This window comes from Betta splendens, chromosome 4 (genome assembly GCF_900634795.4).
Source record: "Betta splendens chromosome 4, fBetSpl5.4, whole genome shotgun sequence".
In the NCBI taxonomy this organism is placed as follows: domain Eukaryota; kingdom Metazoa; phylum Chordata; class Actinopteri; order Anabantiformes; family Osphronemidae; genus Betta; species Betta splendens.
Window position 1 is genome coordinate 32658268 of NC_040884.2, and position 21524 is coordinate 32679791.

The 21524-nt window shown below is 41.3% G+C and overlaps 1 protein-coding gene across 7 annotated transcripts in view; it reads right to left on the bottom strand.

The window, feature by feature from the left end:
- LOC114853122 (inactive N-acetylated-alpha-linked acidic dipeptidase-like protein 2) overlaps positions 1–21524 on the bottom strand; it is a 539927-nt gene that overhangs the window by 342441 nt on the left and 175962 nt on the right. For all 7 annotated transcript variants that reach the window (XM_055508329.1, XM_055508328.1, XM_029146091.3 and 4 more), the window contains one exon: positions 16437–16496. The gene's annotated coding sequence lies outside the window, so the exon portion shown is untranslated. The remainder of the gene's footprint in view (positions 1–16436; positions 16497–21524) is intronic.

Genomic DNA, 21524 nt, shown 5'->3' on the forward strand with positions numbered 1-21524 from the left:
ATTTTCTTGTACATGTGTGAATTTATGTGTGTTGGTATGTCAGCTGCTTTTATATGTTTGAAAGATAAATAAGTAATTAAATAAATAAATAAGAGAGACCGTTCTGTCTTACTGGCAGCTAGTGTAAAATACCTTTGTTGTCATAGCAACAATCAAGAGCAGGTTACTATTGAAGGAATGTTTAGTTACAATGAGTTACAATGAACCTGGAAAAGTATTTTGTCAGTTGTTAATTAAAAAGATTGTGTTTTGGCTACTATGTTCTTCCTTCCATCACAGGACTTTGTTGCCATGGTTACATTTACTGTATGAGAACATGGGTAACACAATGGTCAAAAATCAGACACTAACACAGACATACCTCATTCCATAAAGCTCTAAATCCTGGGATGCACCACTTTCTGAATGTGTCTGACACCAGACCACCATGGTTCCTGTTGCCTGTTCCCGTCCTGCATCACAGCCGGCCTGTGCTTCCATCCGCTGTGCTTCTACAGTATTCTCAGCGCAGCTCGTACGAGTATGAACACATTGATTTTTAAGGGCAAAGAGCGCACCCATGGGCCTCTGTAGGACGCATATCTGACCCATCAATTTCAATGATGGTTGTGTGGATGTGTGCATGTACATGTAGCTGGCTAATAAAAGAAATCCAGCTTCATAGACAGCAAAGAGTAGAGCGGTGCTGCTGTATAAGCATCAGGCGTGTGGTGGAGGAACCAAAGCAAGCCAGCGCTTCACAAAAACACAAACACAAAAAAAGGAGAATGTTGGGGATGAATGATGAACTTTTAATGAATGTCTCAGTCTTCTACAGGTGCAGAAGAGAAAACCTGGGAATTCTTGGCAAGCTGCACTGCCAGTGTTTTGACTTTAAGCTACTCCACTCTCTCAACTCTGATCGTCCTCAACAGTTCATTCAAATTCACACAAGGCAACAGGCAAAGTAGCAAGTGCAGCCTTGTGCGGAGCCCGTGTCCCTGTGATGAGCGCTTCGCTGGTTCACCACGCGGCTCAGATAAGCACTGATTCCCTGTGTGGTGTAAATGTTAGGTGCTACAGATGGTGGAACCGTCTGCTGCTATAACTCACCCCGCTGATAAGGACCCTCACCGTTGAATACCTGTCCTGTCACTGGCTGTTGCCATAGTGATGCAGAGAAATGGGAACTTGTGACCAAACAGGTGTGTTCATCTGTTAGAAGCAGCCAGAAACAGATGTGGAACAACTCAGCTCCACTTAACCTTTAACAAAACACCTCACGGTCAATAAAAAAGTCCAGAACACAACAGAGGGGATGAGCAGTACACCGAGCTACGACAGCAACATGAACACATCATCGACTTACATTTCATATACAAGGACCAAGAATGGTAAAGCAACAGCCATGAATGCAAAGATCTGCTTTAACCTCAATGAGTTCACAACCTCTTACATGTCACACTGGAAACAGAACTGGCTCTTCTTCTGGACCACATCACAGAACATCTACAGTCTGGTGGAATGTGTGATACTTCACTATGTACTATGCTGTAGTTGTTGTTTAAATCAATGAAGACTGAACACAACAAACGAACTCCAGCGTTGGACAGAATGTGGAGGTTTATGTTCATCGCTACAACACAAGACAAACACAGAACAGTGGAGCTGAAAGATCAGCGTCTCTCCCACTAACAGCTTAGGCAGTCTATAAGAAAAACCACATGCTAATAAGGTGCTACTGTATGAAGACCCATTCAGCCTAATATGACTGAATTACTCTTTAATGCAAAACCTTTTGATGTGAAACCACAAAGGAACACAAAAATTCCAATGTCAAGCATGAAATCTATAAGCGAGGATGGATTTACAGGCATATTACTACAAAATACAAAGATCTCTTTTATTTGGGGCTGAAGAGAAACATCTATTCATTCTGTGCCTTCTATTCATATTTAATGCAATGAACATAGAAATATGGATTATGTAATGAATGTTATGTACAAACCAGACACAATGCAGGGAGGTACATGACATACAGCATGTGTCTTTGGTTCTGGAACTTGTCCAGTACAGACGTGACCTTGGTGAAATCTGATTCTGGTCGGATTCTGTCTGTACAGAAAATATTCATGCTATGAGAAACAAGCATAGCAAGTTTTGGTGTATTTTATAGTTTCTGAACAAAGCAAAAAATAATATTTTTCCCAGGAATCATATACTGTACAAATTAATTGTGGAGCAGAAACCTCCCTTATTCCTCACATAATTACACCAGACAAACTGAGGATATCACTCACTCTGAATGGTCCATTACTGAAACATATGGGTCAATGCTCCAGAGTCTCCTCCAGTGAACAATGTGCAGATAAGAAGGTTTCATAACTGCTGACAGCACTTAGTGACGGCTGTGGTCACCAGTGCTGCCCCTAGCCATTTTGGAGACCTAGGTGAAATTATGGTTTTACATTAATAACAACAGGCAACCGCATAGTTCACTTAGGCAAGGTGAATGGTTCATAGACATAGTATAGTATGGCTTTAGCAAGAACGCTTGCATCCTTGCTCCCATTGTGGTAGGAACTTAAACCTCAGCTCCTAGCAATATTCCTCACCTAATAACTAGAGCATTACAGTGGTGTTAGCAACTGATCCTGCCTGACTGTGAAGCATGATGAGTAAGGATCGTCCAGAGGAGCCGCAGGCCGCAGCAAAGCCTTTCTAATTCTCTGCCTGGATCCCATTCTCTCCAGTCTCCTCTGGCCTCTGGGGGATCTGGATCAGGTTCTAATGAACCGCCTTCAATTACCCCTTCCTCCACTCTTTACACTCTACAACTAACTGGTGAGCATGATAAAGTGCACCCGTCCCCCATTCCCATGAACCCTGGGGTCCTCCAAAGGTTTCACTGAGGTCACCATGGGCGCAGGAAGCTTGGAACAGCAGCCCAGGGATTTGACCCTAAAATAAAACACATGATTACAGGGTTCCTCTCTCCTTAGATTCACTGGGCTTTGATTATTTACTGTCTATTCTAATAACATGCTTAACATTATACAGATAATGAAAAATCACAGAGAGGATTACGCCAAAGGGAACGTGGCTGCCGACATGCTGCAGTTTGACACTGGAACATCACAGCAGAATTACAGTGAATTTGTCAGTTTCACTGACATATTTTTGAATATTTCCTTTTATTGTGACACCCAGGTCATACTCTCCCTAAGTGCATGTGATTTCCCTACAGGTTCATTGTAGAGGTCAAAACGTAAATATGTTAAGTTTTATGTAAATATAAACTTTAATGTTGTAACAGTTACACTATGTTGGAAGAATAGATGATGAAAGCCACAGAATCTAGATTTTTTGTTGGACTGAATTCTTCTGTTAGATTGTTAACAATTCTTACTTGGCATAGAATAGATAAACATGGATGGGATCACAGAGCAGTAACTAGACCACATAGCAGCTGCCTTGAATTCACCTGTTCACTCATGTAGCACACACATAGGGAGTAAGCAATGCCTATGTCAGTCACGTTCACACTCAAATAACAGCTTTAGTTTAAGCAGGGAGGAAGCAAGAGGCAGGACGAGGTGCTACAAGCTACAGCAAAGCAGCAGCCGTCGCACAATAAACGACCCATTTGCTGAATGTGATGAAATAAGGTCCAACTGACTGAAGAGCTTCACTGGGTGATGTATATCTGAATGAATTCAGGGTATCTGTCAGGATGTGCTGGAGCTAAACGACCAGCTCACAGCCTGAGTTTGTAAAATCAAAACTTTATTATCCCCAGATCAGCGTCAGCAGGGTTGTCAGACAGGGAGTGGTCGAAACAGTAATCCAAACTCGCAAATGTACAGACCAGGGCAAGGCCAAGGCAAGGTCAAAAACAGGCCTAAAATGAATGCAAACCAGGTAAGTACTGATCGTTAGTACAAATCAAAAACAGGGGTTGTGAACACACAAAAGGCAGCATAAGACTAAAACTGAATTGCAAAATAAAACTGGAAATGGAACATGGCTCCCGATTCTTCCGATTCAGTATCTGCATGAGTGTTAGAGTTGCGGTAAGTACTAGTAGTAGTAGTAGTAGTATTGTCCTGCTTTTTTACATCAGCATTTAAATGTATTTTTAAGAAAACATTGCTCAGTGCAATTTAATGTATTTCATGGAGACCTGGCTGCATGACGACATCCCAGACTCCAGCGTTAACATTGACAAGTTCAACGTCGTGCGCTTTCTAAGGACAAGGAAGAAGCGAGGACAGGGGTGGGGTGGCCGTTTTTATTACCAATAAGTGGTGCCATCCTGGACATGTCAAACACCTTGAACTGCTGGCCGTGGGCCTCTGTCCATATTATTTACCCAGAGAGTTTCTACACGTTTTCCCCATACCCACCCCCCGCGTACGCTGCCGCGGCGTGTGACGTCATAGAGACGGCCATCTCCAACCTGCAGTCCAGACATCAAGACTTCAGAACAACAACCCCAGGGAAGTGGAGGGGCATGAGGACCATCACCAGCTACAAGTGCAGCAGCCAGGTGACTGAGGGGTCTATGGACAGGGCCAACAAACTTAATAACTTATTTAACAGATTCCAGGTTGGGCCCATAAACCCCCCGCTGTCCATGATAGCCCCCCCCCCTCATCACCTACTGGGCCCATCCACCACCACCTCACACAGAATCACAGCTGATCAGGTGAGAAAGGAGCTGAACAAGCTTCACTCAACGAAGGCTGCAGGACCTGATAGAATCAGCCCAAGGGTGCTGAAAGTCTGTGCTTCCTAGCTGTGTGGTGTCCTAACCCTCCGATACATCTTCAACCTGAGTCTGCAGCTGGGGAGAGTTCCTCTTATGTGGAAAAAGTCATGCATTGTGCCAGTGAATAAGACGCCATATCCCAGATTTCTCAACGACTACAGACCTGTGGCTCTGACCTCTGACATCATGAAGGCTTTTGAGAGGCTGATCCTGGACTCCCTGCATTCTCTGGTCAAACCCTCAGTCGATCCCCTCCAGTTTGCATATCAACCCCACCTAGGAGTGAATAACGCCATCATACATGGACTACCTCACCAACTGCCCCCAGTACGTCCGCCTGCAGAACTGTGTCTGACACCGTGGTCTGCAGCACAGAAGCTCCACAGGAGACAGTCCTGTCTCCCTTCCTCTTCACCCTGTACACCTCAGACCTCAGGTACAACTTGGAGTCCTGTCATCTCCAGAACTTCTCTGTAGGACCTATCCAGGGTGGTGATGTCACAGAGTATCAGGGAGTGGTGGACAGCTTGGGGACTGGTGTGGACAGAAGCACCTCCAACCAAACATCAGTAAAACTAAGGAGCTGGTTAACTTTAGGAAATGTCAGTGCTGTCACCCCTCTTGAATGAAGAGGTAGAGATGGTGACCGAGTACAAATACCTGGGAATGTACTTGGACAATAAACTGGACTGCAAAAAGAACTCCCTAGTTGTGTACAGGATGGCTCAGAGTAGGACATACTTTCTGTGGAGGCTCAGGTCCTTTAATGTCTGCAGCTGCATGCTGAGCATGTTCTATGAGTCTGTGGGTCCAGTGTTTTAGGCTGTGGTCTGTGGGGCAGCAGCATGAATGTAGCAGACAGTAACAGACTGGACAAAGTGATCAGGAGGGCTGGTTCTGTTCTGGGGGTGGAGCTGGACCCCCAACATGCTGTAGCTGAGAGGAGGATGCTGGTCCAACTCCTTTCCATGCTAGACAACACCTCCCACCCCCTACACAGTGTGCTGCCTAGACAGAGGAGCACCTTCAGCCACAGGCTGATCAGTATTAGGTGCTCCACAGAACGCCACCGAAGAACCTTCCTACAAATCTGTGATCAAAGTGGGCAAAATAATTTCCCTCTGGGATTAATAAAGTTTTTTAGAATCTTGATTTTTGAATCTTAAGCTATAAAATGTTATCACCGACAGGGAGGTGTTGGGAGCTGTTGCCCAGGTTGGGGGTTCTATCCCCTCAGTGAGGGGTTGCGTCAGGAAGGGCATCTGGCATAAAAATTTGCCAAATCAAATATGCTAATCATTTGCTATGGCGACCCCTGACAGGATAAAGGAGTTAACTATTTTTACTCAACACTTTAATGTGTGTGAAACTTGCTGTTACGCTTTTGGACCCCACCCGTTTTCCCTGAGGCTGTTATCTGTGGTCAGCTGAACATGAAACTTTGAGGTCTGGGCTATTATTCAGTTGTCACCTGTAGAGGTGAGATAACAGATGATTTCGTAACCTCCCATGGTCCTTCAGTAATACAGTCGATCTTCACCTTCACACTGTCTTGATTAGTCAATGCGCTTTGTTTCACACTGCTGAAGATGTGACCTTGATTGTCATGGTTGGTAAAGAATGGTGTACAGTTATTCTTCGGCCTATTTTGAAAGTCACACGGTGGTCGTCCTCAAATCCATTTGTTCTCGTGGAATGTAATTATTGCTGCATCTCAGAAATCAATTCTTCTTACCTTAGGTTCAATATGACACACACACACACTAGCTGTGCATGGTCATATGTGGTGCCTTCTCTTTAACCTCAGCTCTAGAGGTTTGGTTCAGTTCTCCTCTTTCTACAGAGGAAAGTTTGTAAGATACAACTAAAGACTGGAAGCTGACCTACATCACCGCAGGTCTGCCACAGTGGCAACGCTATCTGCAATAAGTGGTGTGTGATAGGTGCCAGCAGGTTCCATACTGATAGTGTATCCCTTTAACAAGACTAATTATGTATATTCCTTCACGTTTTGATATACTTTGAGGGTTTGACCTTAAAACGTTCACGTTCTGTTCTGATTTTGTTGCCATGTCCCACCCAATGTTTTGTTGGCTCTTCTAAGTTGTGTTAGGCCTCCATCACCATTCCTGGGGAAAATGCTACCTTTTATTTTATATTTTCATGTTGGATCAACAAGACAATTATGACTGAATAAGTGATTTCCTGTGTTTTAATTTGTGTTGAACTTGCTGTGTACATTTCAATGCTTTATTACCTATACAGCATACAAAATACCTCTTCAAATAATTATTCAGACGAACACAAAAACAATAAAATATTAACAGAAATTCTTAGACATCAAGGTGGTAAATAATTGCTGAATTTATGTTCCCAAACAAAAAACTGAACTAACAAAACTATAGCGGTCTGCACAATGACAAACCAGCAAATGACTAAACATAAATCAAACTAACTTAAAACAAACTAACTTCTCATTATAAATGAGATCCAAACGAAACATCACCACTTGGCGGCAGAATCACATAGTGATTGAACAGTGAACAGGAACACTAGTTAACCGCTGAAATTTTATTTGCCAAAATGTGCATTGATGGTCTGTGTCCAGAGGAAACAGGGAAAAGCAGCAGTATTGTGTGTTTTGGCTGAAAATGATCATACAACACCCAGAATGCATTGCACTCGGACAAATCTCTCGACCTGTAGTGATTAGTCCTACCTGAGCCACTAACAGCTGGGCGTGTTACTCCTCCGGTTTACAGGCAAACGTTGTTTTACGTTTATAACAAAAGGTTCTATCTTACGCTGATAGAACCGCAATAAGCTGCCTCACTGTCAGCTTATTGCGGTGTCTTTCGGCTGTGACCGCATTTTCCTCCTTTATACAGCTTAACTCAATTAACCGCAAATATCAGACCGTGCTGTAGCGGATTCAAACTATTAAGAGTTTGATATTAATGCAGAAACATTAATATACCTCGAAGTTAGGGCACCAGGTTTGTTTTAAAGCTAAAACCACGCTTGTATAAATCTAGTCAACGCCAGATGTCAATTCAATGAGTTATCAGTTATTAACAACAATAACCACTTTCTTGTGATAAAACCAAATCAGTCTCTTATGCCGTGAATTCTTGTCGCGGTTCAGTGACCTCTGCTTAAATCTGGAGAACAATGCACACAAAACCAGGTTCCTTTTAACGTTTTATTAATCTAACACTACTGGATATATGAATAACAGAATATGGAAATACTCAAATAAACAGAATAGAAAATGAGAGAATGATCAGAATGAAATGATGAACAGTGAATGAATCAATGAGTGAAACCCAAAGAATGGTCAAGACTTAAGTGTGTGATGGCTTTAATCAAGTGAAAAGAGTATTTGTCTCTAACTAATTCAAATCTAAGGACAACTAATGAATTTGGAATGTTCAATTTTAGTGCTTTGAGAAACACCAGAATTATCAGAGGATTAGAGATGTTCGTCTTGCCTTAGTTTAGAGCTGTAGCCGCTGTGCAGCGTCTCCCGTTACCGGTTGGTTGAGCAGGCGTGCTCTCTCTGGTCCAGGTGCCACGGCCTCTGGGCCAGGAATCGTCGCCCGCGGTGATGATGACGGCTCGGGTTCAGCAAAGTAACAGTCAGCCAGGCTGGACTTTCAAGGTGTTTCAAAGCGTCAGCGCTGCTTAAACCAGCCCAAAAGCAAACGGGCTGGAATCTAATTTAATTAGTTCGATCAAAAATAGCGAGTCAATTAATGACTGTTTGTGATAGTTTCAGTTATCACAAAGCTTGATGACGTTAGAAAGTCATCAAGCTTCTTGATGACTTTCTAACGTTACAAAATTCGTTGTTCATTCAAGTTTCTAAGTTTAACTTAGGTTTACAAAATTTAAGAACAAAGGAAAATTAAAGAAAAGTAATGTGACGCAAAAAGAGAAGGTGAAAGAAGTTTGAAGATAGAGGGAAATCCGATTCCACTAGGGTGTCCCTAGTTTAAATACCCCAGGGGCAGTGGTCACTGCAGGGCGGAGAATTTAGTTCAACCAGTGGTGAAGAGTTCCACCTCTTCAGATCAGGAATCAAACTATTTGATTTGGATTGATCCTAAATCTGGGATAACTAAGCTTTCCTCTTTTCATCAAGCTCAAAGTTCCATCACACCATAACACAATACACGTGTAATGATCACTTTGACACTTAAATAAGCAGAGAAGTCAGAATAGTTAAACTGCAATATTGAATGCATAGAATATTAAGGTCTTATACGTGGTCCCTTAAAACGCTGTAACAAATGAAATGTTATTCATGATGACTGGTCTTGTCTTCTGTAACACCAAGTAAACACTAAAACATACACAAATAATAAATACAATTAAAATCAATTTATAAATGACCTAATCTGGACATTACTAATTAAACAATTGAAACACTTGAAAATGTGATACAATAATGAGGATACCTAATTGTAGCTGGTGGACATAGTCTATGTGTATGTTGCGCAGATTAAAAGAAGTAAAGAAGGTGAGTATGTGTATTTCAACTTTGTGCCTTCACACGAAGGAAAGCATGGTGATGAGTTAAAGTTCCTTTGTAACTTTAGGAATTTCCTGGCAAATCTGTAGATCAGGCATTAAACATCATACAGAAACCAATCTAATATCAAATGATAACATTTTGTCCACAGAATACAATGGCATCTGTTTCATGACAGTTGAAGGTTCTGCTACATCTGAACCAGAACTTGTGTCCAAATGAAGAGTTTTCCTTTTTATTGCTTCACATTCCTGGTTTACGATCCAGATCTCCTGGGCGAGTGAGAGAGTCCATAAAGTGAGTCTTGGTAGAGAAATTATGAGACAAGTCTTGGTCTGGTTAGTGATAAGGCAGAGGAGGACCCTGGTAAGATCTAGGTTGTGTCACCTAAAAGTATTCATGGTCTTTTGATGTGCACTTAGCCATATGTGTGTTGTTTACGTTAAATTCACAGTTCTGTTGTGAGAGGAAACAGTGCCCTGTGGAATAGACAAGAATTCCATGTATTCTTATCTTCGGGTGAACCGCAGCTTTGTCTCCGTGGAAGGGAGTGAAGCTCACATGTTGTGTTAAGTTACCTAGGTCCAGAGGTGGGTTGCTACAGTGCTAACACACTGTAGAACTTGCTGTACTATAAATAATCCAGAGCAGGTCCTCCAGCCATTGAACATTGCAGTGTTGTACTGTACATGCATACAAGGATAAATAATGGCGGACAGAGCATTTGGGCTCGCGCAGCCTGCCCCCCCCAGAAGTGCACTCCCAACTTATTTTACATTTCGCTATTTTATCCAATCTCGTCTAAGAACAATCTGTTTCAAATTTCTATAATTGTCTACGTTGACAGTAATATTGCTATAACATTAATACAAGACAGGAGGACCTCATGGATTACTTTTATTGTAAATGGACCGGTGCCAGCACCGCTGCCTAAATGCTTGTTTGTGTGTGGACACCATTCTGACTTCTTCAAAAACGAGGGTGTATTTAATGCTGGGTTTGACTTTAAAGAAGGGCTCTGTTCCTACAAGATGTGATCCACTTGCTGCTTCCCCAAACGTATGTACATGCTTGATACTTGCTTCATGTATGCACTCATTTACAGTGGCAGTGGTTCAAAGTGACTAGGGTTTTTTACTGCAGTACCGCCGCGTCACCACGGTGCAGCGGGTGCGTCGCTGACTAAAGATTTTTAATCCTGCAGCCGGCTGAAAAAAATCCGGACGCTAGTGATGTTTTAACCACCAGGTGGCGCAGCGTTGATTAGAAGCCTCCAAAGCACTACAGCGTAACTGAGGTCCGACTGTTCATTTCTACCTGTAACACACATACAGTCAGGACCATAAATATTTGGACAGAGACACAATTCTTCTAATTTTGTTTCTGTACATTACCACAGTGAATTTTAAATAAAACAACTCAGATGCCATTGAAGTGCAGACTCTCAGCTTTAATTCCATGGGTTGAACAAAAAGATTGCATAAAAATGTGAAAACTAAAGCATTTATTAAACACAATCCCTTCATTTCATGGGCTCGTAAGTAATTGGACAATTGACTTCCATGCTATTGCATGGGCAGGTGTGGACAATTTCCTTGTTATGTCATTATGAGTGAAGCAGATAAAAGGCCTGGAGTTGATTAGAGGACTCGTGTTTGCATTTTGAAGATTTTGCTGTGAACAGACAACATGCGGTCAAAGGAGCTCTCCATGCAGGTGAAACGAGCCATCATTAAGCTGAGAAAACAGAAAAAAAACCATGCGAGAAATTGCTACAGTATTAGGAGTGGCAAAATCAACAGTGTGGTACATCCTGAGAAAGAAAGAAAGCACTGGTGAACTTAGCAACGCAAAAAGACCTGGACGTCCACGGAAGACAACAGTGGTGGATGATCGCAGAATCATTTCCATGGTGAAGAGGAACCCATTCACAACAGCCAACCAAGTGAACAACACTCTCCAGGAGGTAGGTGTATCAATATCCAAGTCTACCATAAAGAGAAGACTGCATGAAAGTAGATACAGAGGGTACACTGCAAGGTGCAAGCCACTCATAAGCCTCAAGAATAGGAAGGCCAGATTGGACTTTGCTAGAAAGCATCTAAAAAAAGCCAGCACAGTTCTGGAAAAACATTCTTTGGACAGATGAAACCAAAATCAACCTCTACCAGAATGATGGCAAGAGAAAAGTATGGAGAAGGCGTGGAGAAGCTCATGATCCAAAGCACACTACATCATCAGTAAAACACTGTGGAGGCAGTGTGATGGCCTGGGCGTGCATGGCTGCTAGTGGCACTGGGACCCTAGTGTTTATTGATGACGTGACACAGGACAGAAGCAGCCGAATGAATTCTGAGGTGTTCAGAGACATACTGTCTGCGCAGATCCAGGTGAATGCAGTCAAACTGATTGGGCGGTGTTTCATAATACAGATGGACAACGACCCAAAACATACAGCCAAAGCAACTCAGGAGTTTATTAAAGCAAAGAAGTGGAATATGCTTGAATGGCCAAGTCAGTCACCTGATCTTAACCCAATTGAGCATGCATTTCACTTGTTGAAGACTAAACTGCAGACAGAAAGGCCCACAAACAAACAGCAACTGAAAGCCGCTGCAGTAAAGGCCTGGCAGAGCATTCAGAAGGAGAAAACCCAGCATCTCGTGATGTCCACGAGTTCAAGACTTCAGGCTGTCATTGCCAACAAAGGGTTTTCAACCAAATATTAGTAATGACCATTTTATTTTCAGTTATTTCATTTGTCCAATTACTTACGAGCCCATGAAATGAAGGGATTGTGTTTAATAAATGCTTTAGTTTTTCACAGTTTTATGCAATCTTTTTGTTCAACCCATGGAATTAAAGCTGAAAGTCTGCACTTCAATGGTATCTGAGTTGTTTCATTTAAAATTCACTGTGGTAATGTACAGAAAGAAAATTAGAAGAAATTTGTCTCTGTCCAAATATTTATGGTCCTGACTGTATATTACACCAGACCTATTTTACTATTAGTTTTTACTATTAAGTATCTGTTGTGTGCTCAAACGTGGGGAGAATGAAGAACAACAACTTGTTGATGGCTTAGTTATTTTCTGTTCACTGCAAAGTTATAATTGTTCTGTGTGGTTTAAAACAGGCAGCGCCACAGCAGCAACACGTTCTTGTTTTCATTCTCCTCAGCTTTTTTGTGTTTTTAAATAGAAGGCGTCTCTTAAAAATATGTACACACCCACCGCTCTGACATCTGATACAACATTTTGGCTTCACATAATTCCGTGATTATGCGTCGTGGTTTAATTAATATAATTAGAATGCGCATGGCCAAGTAAAGACATAGAGCACTGTCAATCAGCGACTACAGACGCTTATTTAGGTTTTAAACTTCCACAACTTGTTAATTAATGTTTTCCAATAGTCGTAGATTTTACGTAAATAACCGTAATAATCATAGGAATTTGTTTTACAGCAGTTGTCGATCGTAATTTTGACAGGACGCCAGAAATCAGCAGATCTACAGCGACGCATTACAGCAACATGTTTGTTCCTACGCGTTTACTCTGTGTCTGCAGAACTGCAGTTTGACTTGTTTTGACTGTGCGTGTCATTGTAACTGAGGCTGAGATCACTTATTCGACCCGTGTACGTTTCAACATTTTCATTTCCCATCCGTTCATCCAGCCACTTTCACCGGTGTTTTCGTTTCTCTTGCGAAGAGCGGCAAACGGATTTTAATCAAAGCACCGCCTTACAAACCAATAAACAGTCTTAGCAGAGAGCTCCAGACTGCCGCTCGAATGAAACACGAGATCAAATTATATGTGATGTGTTTCATACTCAGATGACTTGGATCTGAGTTCGACCAAGCTTTTATTTGTCTCATGTTTGCTCACAGTCGCAAAGGCAAACTTCACATCCCTTCCCCTATACTTTATAGAGGCGCATAGAAGTGCTAATGTGTTGCTACCACTCGATCCGCAGGTGAGAAATACTTCTTCATACTCCGGGACAAAGCTCCGTGGGAGACTGGGCAGCATTGGGCGGTGTGATCAGTTGCAGGTCTAAGACTCATTAATGTAGCAAGTATTTTATTCTAGATATGTTTACTTTGCAAGAGTAAGAGCGACGTAAAAAGACAAATGTGTTATAATGTTTCAACTTTTATTCAGGTATTGCAACAAAAAACACATCTACTCAAAAACAGTTCTTTCACAGGTGGTCTACTGTAAGTTCAACATACTGTATGCGCCTTGTCTCTCAGGTAACGCAAGACTAGAGAAGGTGGGATGACAACTTGGACTCTTCGCCCTAGAAGTACACATACACATATTTATGAAGAAAAAAACAAAATACCTACATTTCTATTAGTTATATTATTAGCACCTGATATTTCATATACATTACTAAAAGCAATTAAAAATGTTAAGTCAAAATGTAATTAGAACTAGCTATGCTTGCTGGGAGTTCCCAGGTAGGTTATGCTGTGATTAATCTGTAAATAGTAAATTTTTTAAAAATTGTTTAAAAATTATGATACTGATTTATTCCATGCACATGTGATGGTACATAATCTGCCTGATATACTGTATATTAAATTTGTTCTATAATGAATACACATTCAAACATACTGGACTGGAGCCAGTATCAACCATACATGACAGTAGGCTTGGCAGCTGGTTCAGGCGTCTTTAAACCTTATTTTTAAACACCAAACATTTATGTATATCCTGTTATGAATATTCTATCCATCCATTAATGTTCTACTGCTTAGTCCCATGCGGGGTCGCGGGGGGTGCCGGAGTGGGTAGCACTTTCGCCTGACAGTGACAAGGTCCTGGGTTCGATTCCCGGAGGCGGACCGGGTGTCCGCCGGACCACTCTGTGTTGACTTTGCATGTTCTCCCTGGGGTATTCTCCCACAGTCCAAAAACATGCATCAGGTAAATTGCCCGTAGGTATGAGTATGTGTGTGTGTTGTTTGACTATGTGTTGCCCTGCGATGGACTGGTACACCCCTCCTCTTGCCCATAGCCAGCTGGGATAGGCTCCAGCCCCCCACGTGCGGGATTAAACGGTAGAAGATGGATTCATTCATGCTGCATAGGCTATTGGCAACCGTTACTATTAGCATTAGCAGCCGCTTATCGAGTTGCATATTATAATAATCAATAAATTGAGTGAAATGTGAAATTGCCAGTTAGACTTACCTTGAACCACTTCAACAGCCTCCCATTCGACTTCAGAGTCAGATTCTGGATCAAACATATGGTTGAACTCCACTACTGGAATAGGTAGCTAGTTTCTCTGTTACAATGGATTCAGTGACCGTGAATTTTGATCCCTGCAGCGGGTCACAGCTTTCTCAAAGAGGTGTGGCGATCAACTTGGCTTGCAACACACCCCTAAAACAGATCGTTCTGGGTGAGAGCTTAAAAAAAACAGATTTTCAGACAGGCAGTGTGGGGCGATAGAGCTTTTAGGCGTGAAAAGTTACAGACACCTTACTGAGACATCAAGGTCCAATTCTTAAGCATTATATACAGTAGCGTGGAAAAAAGCGTGTACACGGCCCTTCCTGACGCAACCCCTCTCTAAGGGAGGAGTGCAATGTGCTAACCACTGCGCCACAGCCGGGCGCGGCATTTTCTAAATATACTATAATATTTTTTAAACACACTCAGTATAGGAGAAGAAGGATTAGTATTTAGATAAGTATTTTTTTACATTTGTATTTTACAGTTAACCTTTCAAGAAGCATAAGCATTAATTGTTGTTTGGCAACAAAACAACTACATTGTTTTAACCATCTGTCAACATTTTATTTAATTAATTAATTAAGGACTTTTTCTTTATAATTTATGAAGTATTTTAGTAGTATTAAATTACCTTTTTACAACCATTAGCATTAAAGTTATTTCAATGTTACATAAATGCCACAACAATAACTGACCATTATTTTTTAACCATAATATATTAACATTGAGAGTTGGTTGTGTGCCTGCTGGGTAGATATGTTTAATTTATGTCAGAGGAGCTGCTCGTGCTCCAAAATGATCCCAAGTAAAGCAAAGTTAATATCTTGCTCTGGTGTTATGGATGCATTTGGCAGAAAGGCTGAAGGCTACCAGATTAGGTCCCTGGGTGGCTCAATCAGTCTCACTTCACTCCTTGAATGTAATGATGTCTTACACAATCATCCACATTCCACCTCCAAATGCAACGTTACACCAACCTCGTCTACATCTCATCACGAGCACATCCCAGGTTCTGATCTAGAGGCCGAAATCCTACATGGGTGTCATAGAAATGCACGCAGACTTACAGTCAGCACATTCAACATAAATGTGCGATAAAATTTCTAGTTTTAAATTTTCCAACCATATGCAAGCTTCATATGTGTCAAAAAGCTAACAAGGCGCTAACCAGAGGATAACATGAGGATAACCAGGGAACACAATGAATAGGAAGAGGCAGTGTTTAGTACAGCATAAGACAATAACAAGTAGGACTAACATTTTCCTGAAATAAACAAACACATGGTAAAGTTCAACAGAGATAAAGCTAATAGTTGGGATAAGGCATTGGTGTTGTACAACAACAACACCAGGAACCAGTACTATTCACTGGGTAGACCTATAAGTGACCTTAAACAGGAAATGCTGAAATGCAGCATTGCAGTATGTGGCATTACCAAAGAGCTTTGCCAGTGAACACACTGAGGGAGCATCGCCCTTGGAACAAAGTGAGGAATGCTACAGTAATAAGTTCACCATCCAAAAATCTCATCAAGACCAGGGTTGTTTTTGATTCTACTGTCAACTGCGTTGTTGTTTTGTTATGCTTTTAAGATAAAGAGGATGCCATCCTTGTGGACATTTGTCAAAGGTGCAAGGATACTGTTGTAACAGTTTTCATAGACAGTATGTTGGCACAAACATGAGATCAGCAATGAGGCTACTGAGGCTCAACAATCCCACCACGTGATCTTAGTGTAGCTGTCTGCAGAAGTCATACGGGATGTCGGTCTAAAGCTGAATGCTATAAGGTTGTACACACAGCAAGGTTGCACTTTGCTGGTTAGCTGGTTCTGTTTGTACAATAATAACAGAGTCTTTGAAGCCTAAGACACTAGTTAGACAGGAAGGAGAATGCTACCTGGATCTCATCTGCCGTAGTCCTCCTGGTTCACTGGACTCTCTTATTGTTGGAAGTCACCTGTGCAGAAAACATAAACAGATCAGAGCTGATTGGACAGGATGCAGAAATCAGGAGATACAAGTCTGTGCACTGTAATCTAGAAAAAACACATCTTTGAACATTTCAGGCTTATGAAGAATTGAGCTGCAGTTTACCGTCTATAAAGCATTTGGGCTCACAGATCCCTTAATCAAAGTGAATTCCCAGGATTTATTGTCATTATCTCCCCAATACCTAAAACAATACCTTCAGAAATGCCTGCTTCTTTTATCTTTACTAATTATGGTGTCCAGTGAAGCAAATCCTCAACCCAGCAATTAAATTGTCAAACCTGTAACTTGCCCACTAAACTGCTCCTTCTATGAATCTTCCTTTATTGGTTAGATGTTTAGCTTTGCTACAGTACAGCTGCTGTACATCTCCACCTCCAACCTGACCCATGCGTTTATTAGCATATAAAGTATTGCAGCTGTTAAAGCAGGAGGAAACTGAACATCTAATTTGGGGTTAATTAATAGAATTAGTGTTTACGGAACATCGAGTTATTAATTTGCTAATTTAATCCTGTGAATTCTATGGGGATCTGTGGGGCTTCACAGTGAGCCTGACACAGATAGGGAATGGAGAGAGGGCTGCTGATGTGGAAAATGCAGTGTCAGTCTGGCAGTATTTCAATCAGCGGATGTGAAGGCTCATCTCTGAAACAGATAGCTTGATAATAAACTAATTATGATACAGCCAGACGTGTCAACTGCTGTGTGGTTAACACCTGTTTAAGATTCCACTCATGGGTGTTCCAGTACATTTGAAGGCATACTGACAAATAACCCCATATCCGTCCAAACACAATGTCAAACCCAAGGAGACATGTTTCAGGCTGATTCGAGAGATATTTACAGGACGGCATTGTTTGAATATGTTTAAAAATGTATAGGTGGTGTAAAAACATACAGTAGAGGAGGAAACATAATTCTTCATAGTTCCAGCAATTTAATTACCAGTTTGTCCGTTTACATCTTTTTATACACATTAGTAAACATTGTAGAAGAAGAACTGAGGCAATAATTATTGGGGCCACTTCCTCCAATGTTGCGATCATTGTTTTATAATTGCTGCTCTAATGCATGAGGAACTCTTTCATCGGTTGCTCGCGCTCATACAATATCCTCCTTCTAGCTCTTGTTTCCGCTGCTCTCTCAAAACCCTCACACTCTCTCTCGCTTCAACTGACGTGAGATAATCGTATCAAAAATTACCAGCCAATAGGAGATAGAGGGCGGGAGCAGCGCCCCCTTCTGGATGAGGCACAGACCTGTCCAGTCTCCCCTCATGAGTTTTCTCTGTCGGTTTCATCATTTTTGTAGGAACAAACAAATGTTGCTGCAATTGATGTAGATCTGCTGAGTTCTTTGGTCACGTCATAGAGTTCAACAGTTACAATCAGCAGCAGTAGTCACTTGGAATGTCTTTACGAGGGCCTTTACGCTCAAATTATATTAAATGTTAAGTATTACATTATTATTAATATTATTTAAACCGCAACCCATAATCACGAAAATATATTGTAGTTAGTGTTGGGTGTGTACGTATTCGCCTGCTATTTAAAGACACAAAAAAGCTGAGGGAATGAAATGTTTAAGAACGTGTGGCGCAGGTCTGTCTTAAACTAGACAGAGCAATTATAGCTTTACAGTGAACAGAAAATAACTAAGACGGCAACTATGTTGTACAGAAAAAAAAAAAGTTGCCTAATAAAAGAATCAACTGAAATTATACACATTTGACCGGTATAGGTACTCCATAATAAAATAGGTGTGGTGTAATATATGCATGTTACAGGTAGAAATGAACAGTCAGACCTCATTTACGCCGTATTGCATTGGAGGCTTCTAAACAACTCTGCGCCACCTTGTGGTTAAAACGAGACTAGTGTCCTGATTCTTTTCAGCTCGCTGCAGGATTAAAAATCCTTAGTCGGCAAAACACACAATACCACACATACCATACTGCAGTGAGAACGATGGTCGCTTTGCAGTGCTACAACTGTACTGTAGTAGTGATGGAGCTTTGCTCTGGGAGAGGTCCTGGGTTTTCTGGATTTTCCCTACAGGGTCCATCAGCTGAGCTCATTTAGCAGCCTGATGCTTTGTAATTAAGAGTAGTGGAGGATGGCATCAGTGCTGCGCAGTTAGTTGCTACATTCTGTTCCTATATGAGCAAGTGCTAACGAGTCCATTAGTCTCCTGTGAGGGACAGAGAATGGGGGGAGACAGTTGTAGAGGGCCACATTTATGCATCTGTGTACGTGCCTGTGTTTGGGGGTTACCTCTCAGTTGCATCTCATTACAAATAAGGAAGACCAATAGCAAGGGTCATTTCTAAAGAGAGGAGGAAGGGAGCTCCATCTGTTAATTGATTTTTTTACTGGACTGTGTAAGCTGAAGGAAAAACAGTCTGTTCTTCTGTCTAGTCGCATCTCAATCTGATACGGTAGAACAAGATTCTGACTGGTACTTAATGAACCTAAATACTAAAATGTGTGTGTGGTATGTATAAAGTATACATTTATATATATCATCATAAATATGGTTATTGCAACTTTTCTTGAAATGTCACAGTATCATCATTAATTATATCATAATAATGAATATAATTAGGAGGCCATATCAGCCTTAACAAATAGTGCTGTATTCAACACTGTCTGAGCAGCAGAACAATGCAGAGAAATCCTACGTGACGCAAAGACGATCTATCCTTACACCCAATCTGTGTGAACTACCCCTTGTTTGAGCTATGGTGGAAGCTCAGCTGGTACTGGATTCCGATCGGGTACTGGACAATGGAAGTGCCAGGGCTTTTCCAGTAAAAACATTCGCTAGCCCTTAGACCTGAAGCCACCAGCTTGTAAACTAAAATAAGAAAGAGGACATGTACAGTAGCTTTCCAGACCATACTGATATTTGCATGAGATTCACATCTTCAAATTTCCCTCTAAATAACTGAGTAAAGAACTGAAGCACAAAAACTTCTCAAGTGCAGCTTATTTCTTATGTGTTTTTAATTAAGTGACAATGACAACATCATCATTTTATTCAATTTGACTGTTCTTGTTAGATTCTAATTTCACACAGAGAATAAACTTTTCAGTAACCTGTAATTTCTCTCAATTAACATTTGCTCTCTAATGCAGAGGCATACACCGCCAGCCGTTCCTGTTATTGTAAAACAAAGAACTAAAATAAGGCATCATAGCATTATGGGATGTATCTCACATTGTGAAAGCGCGAGTCAGCTCATTGTTCTGATGTGAAAAGCCTGAGCTATTATTCAAAGCCATCCAGCACTCAATTAACACTCCATTTGCATTATGGCAGAGCTCTACTGCTGCCTCTTGATTAATATGTCTCCGTCTCCCTTGCCAGTCAATCATGAATCATCCTCATCCTCTGCCATAGGACAAAACTAGCCTATTGTTAGGAGGGAAAGGAAAAAAGCTGGTGTTGACGAAAAGAGAGGAGAAGGTGGAGGAGGAACGAGATGGAAAGCGAAGGTTTCTAGGAGTGCTGACAACAGAAGATTGGAAAATTCTAACCGAGAATGTGCTGGATAATAAGGGGGTGGGAGTGGGGTTGCTGGCAGGAGTGATGAGAGGAAGCCAGGATAAAATATGATAGTGATAAGACAGTATATGGGGTCCAAGGGAGTCCTAGAAAGAGAAATGGATGGAAACTATGAATGATGGACACTGGAGAATTGACAAATGGAGGCTAAAAGAGATGGTGGAAAAGATATGTTATACGAAGGCTCTATGTAATATATTTAAAAAACGAGAGAAAGAGTTGGAGTTTACACCATGGTTCATCTGTAGAATATTGTAAAGTACTTTACACTAATCATGTATAGAGCACTACACAGAGTGTTGTTTTACATTCAGTTGAATTTAACATGGGTGTCGTTTTGTGGCTTGAAGATTATCAGTAAACTTGGATGTGAATCAGCTGGAAGACACAAGTTAAACTGAGGGCCCCAGTCTAGGACATTAGTGTGGTAATTTCACTCCTCCTATGGGAGCTGAGCAGGCGAACATGATCTGTGCATGATCTGCAATTAGAGCAGTGGTATTTAGAGTAAACCAAGTTGCTGTTATGTCCACTCAACGTTGCTGCAACTCCACCAGATCTGTTGTTTCTCAGCGAGTTTGTGATTCTAGAGTTTTCAGTTAGGTTAAGTTTGGGGGGGGGTAATGAGACACATTAAAATGTACTTTTGGTAAATCCTGTTATTCCAGTTTCCTGTTCTCAACCTTTCTTGCTGCTTTTCGACCAGTTCAAAAGAAACCATAGAATGTGGTTAATTAAGTATATTTTAAGGCATAATTATTTAAATAATAATTATTATTATAACTATCATAATAATAATAAAAAGGAAAATTCCAAGAAATTGTCTAATTGCGTTAAATGACTAATTTTAGATAAATGAACATGATGCTATTTACAGTAAGCACTGAATTTATACATAATTGCGTAAAAAACGTCTGTGGTCAGACTAACTCTATTTCTGTATCTAGTCAGTTTTGACTTGTTCAACATTGAGCAATCCATCTGGAATGTGTGAAGAAGCTGCCTTATATGTCAAGCTCCGTTGTGGGGGGAGAATCTACCTGACAACAAATTAATGAAAATGTCACTGACTTTACCTCCATCCCCTCGCTCCATAAACGCTCTGCTGAGCATATTAACATACAGGCTTCTCTCTAAGCGCTTGGATTCATGTCTTCCACAGTTGCCACTCTTCATTCCTCCTCCTGTAGCCTAAAGCCTTCCTCCTGAAGTTCCATGAATGCATGTTCACGCTTCCTATTTGAACCCTGCATGCTTGTTTGATTAAAAGTAGAGCAGGGTCTGTGCAAGGGTTTGAATGATCTTTTACTTTATCTTGACATAACAGAGGCATGCCCCTGTGAAACCAGGGTCTGTGGGTTAATGGGAGCCATGACAGCCAAAGCCATTCCATCAGCAGTGGTAGTCTGCCGTAAAGGTCAATTTC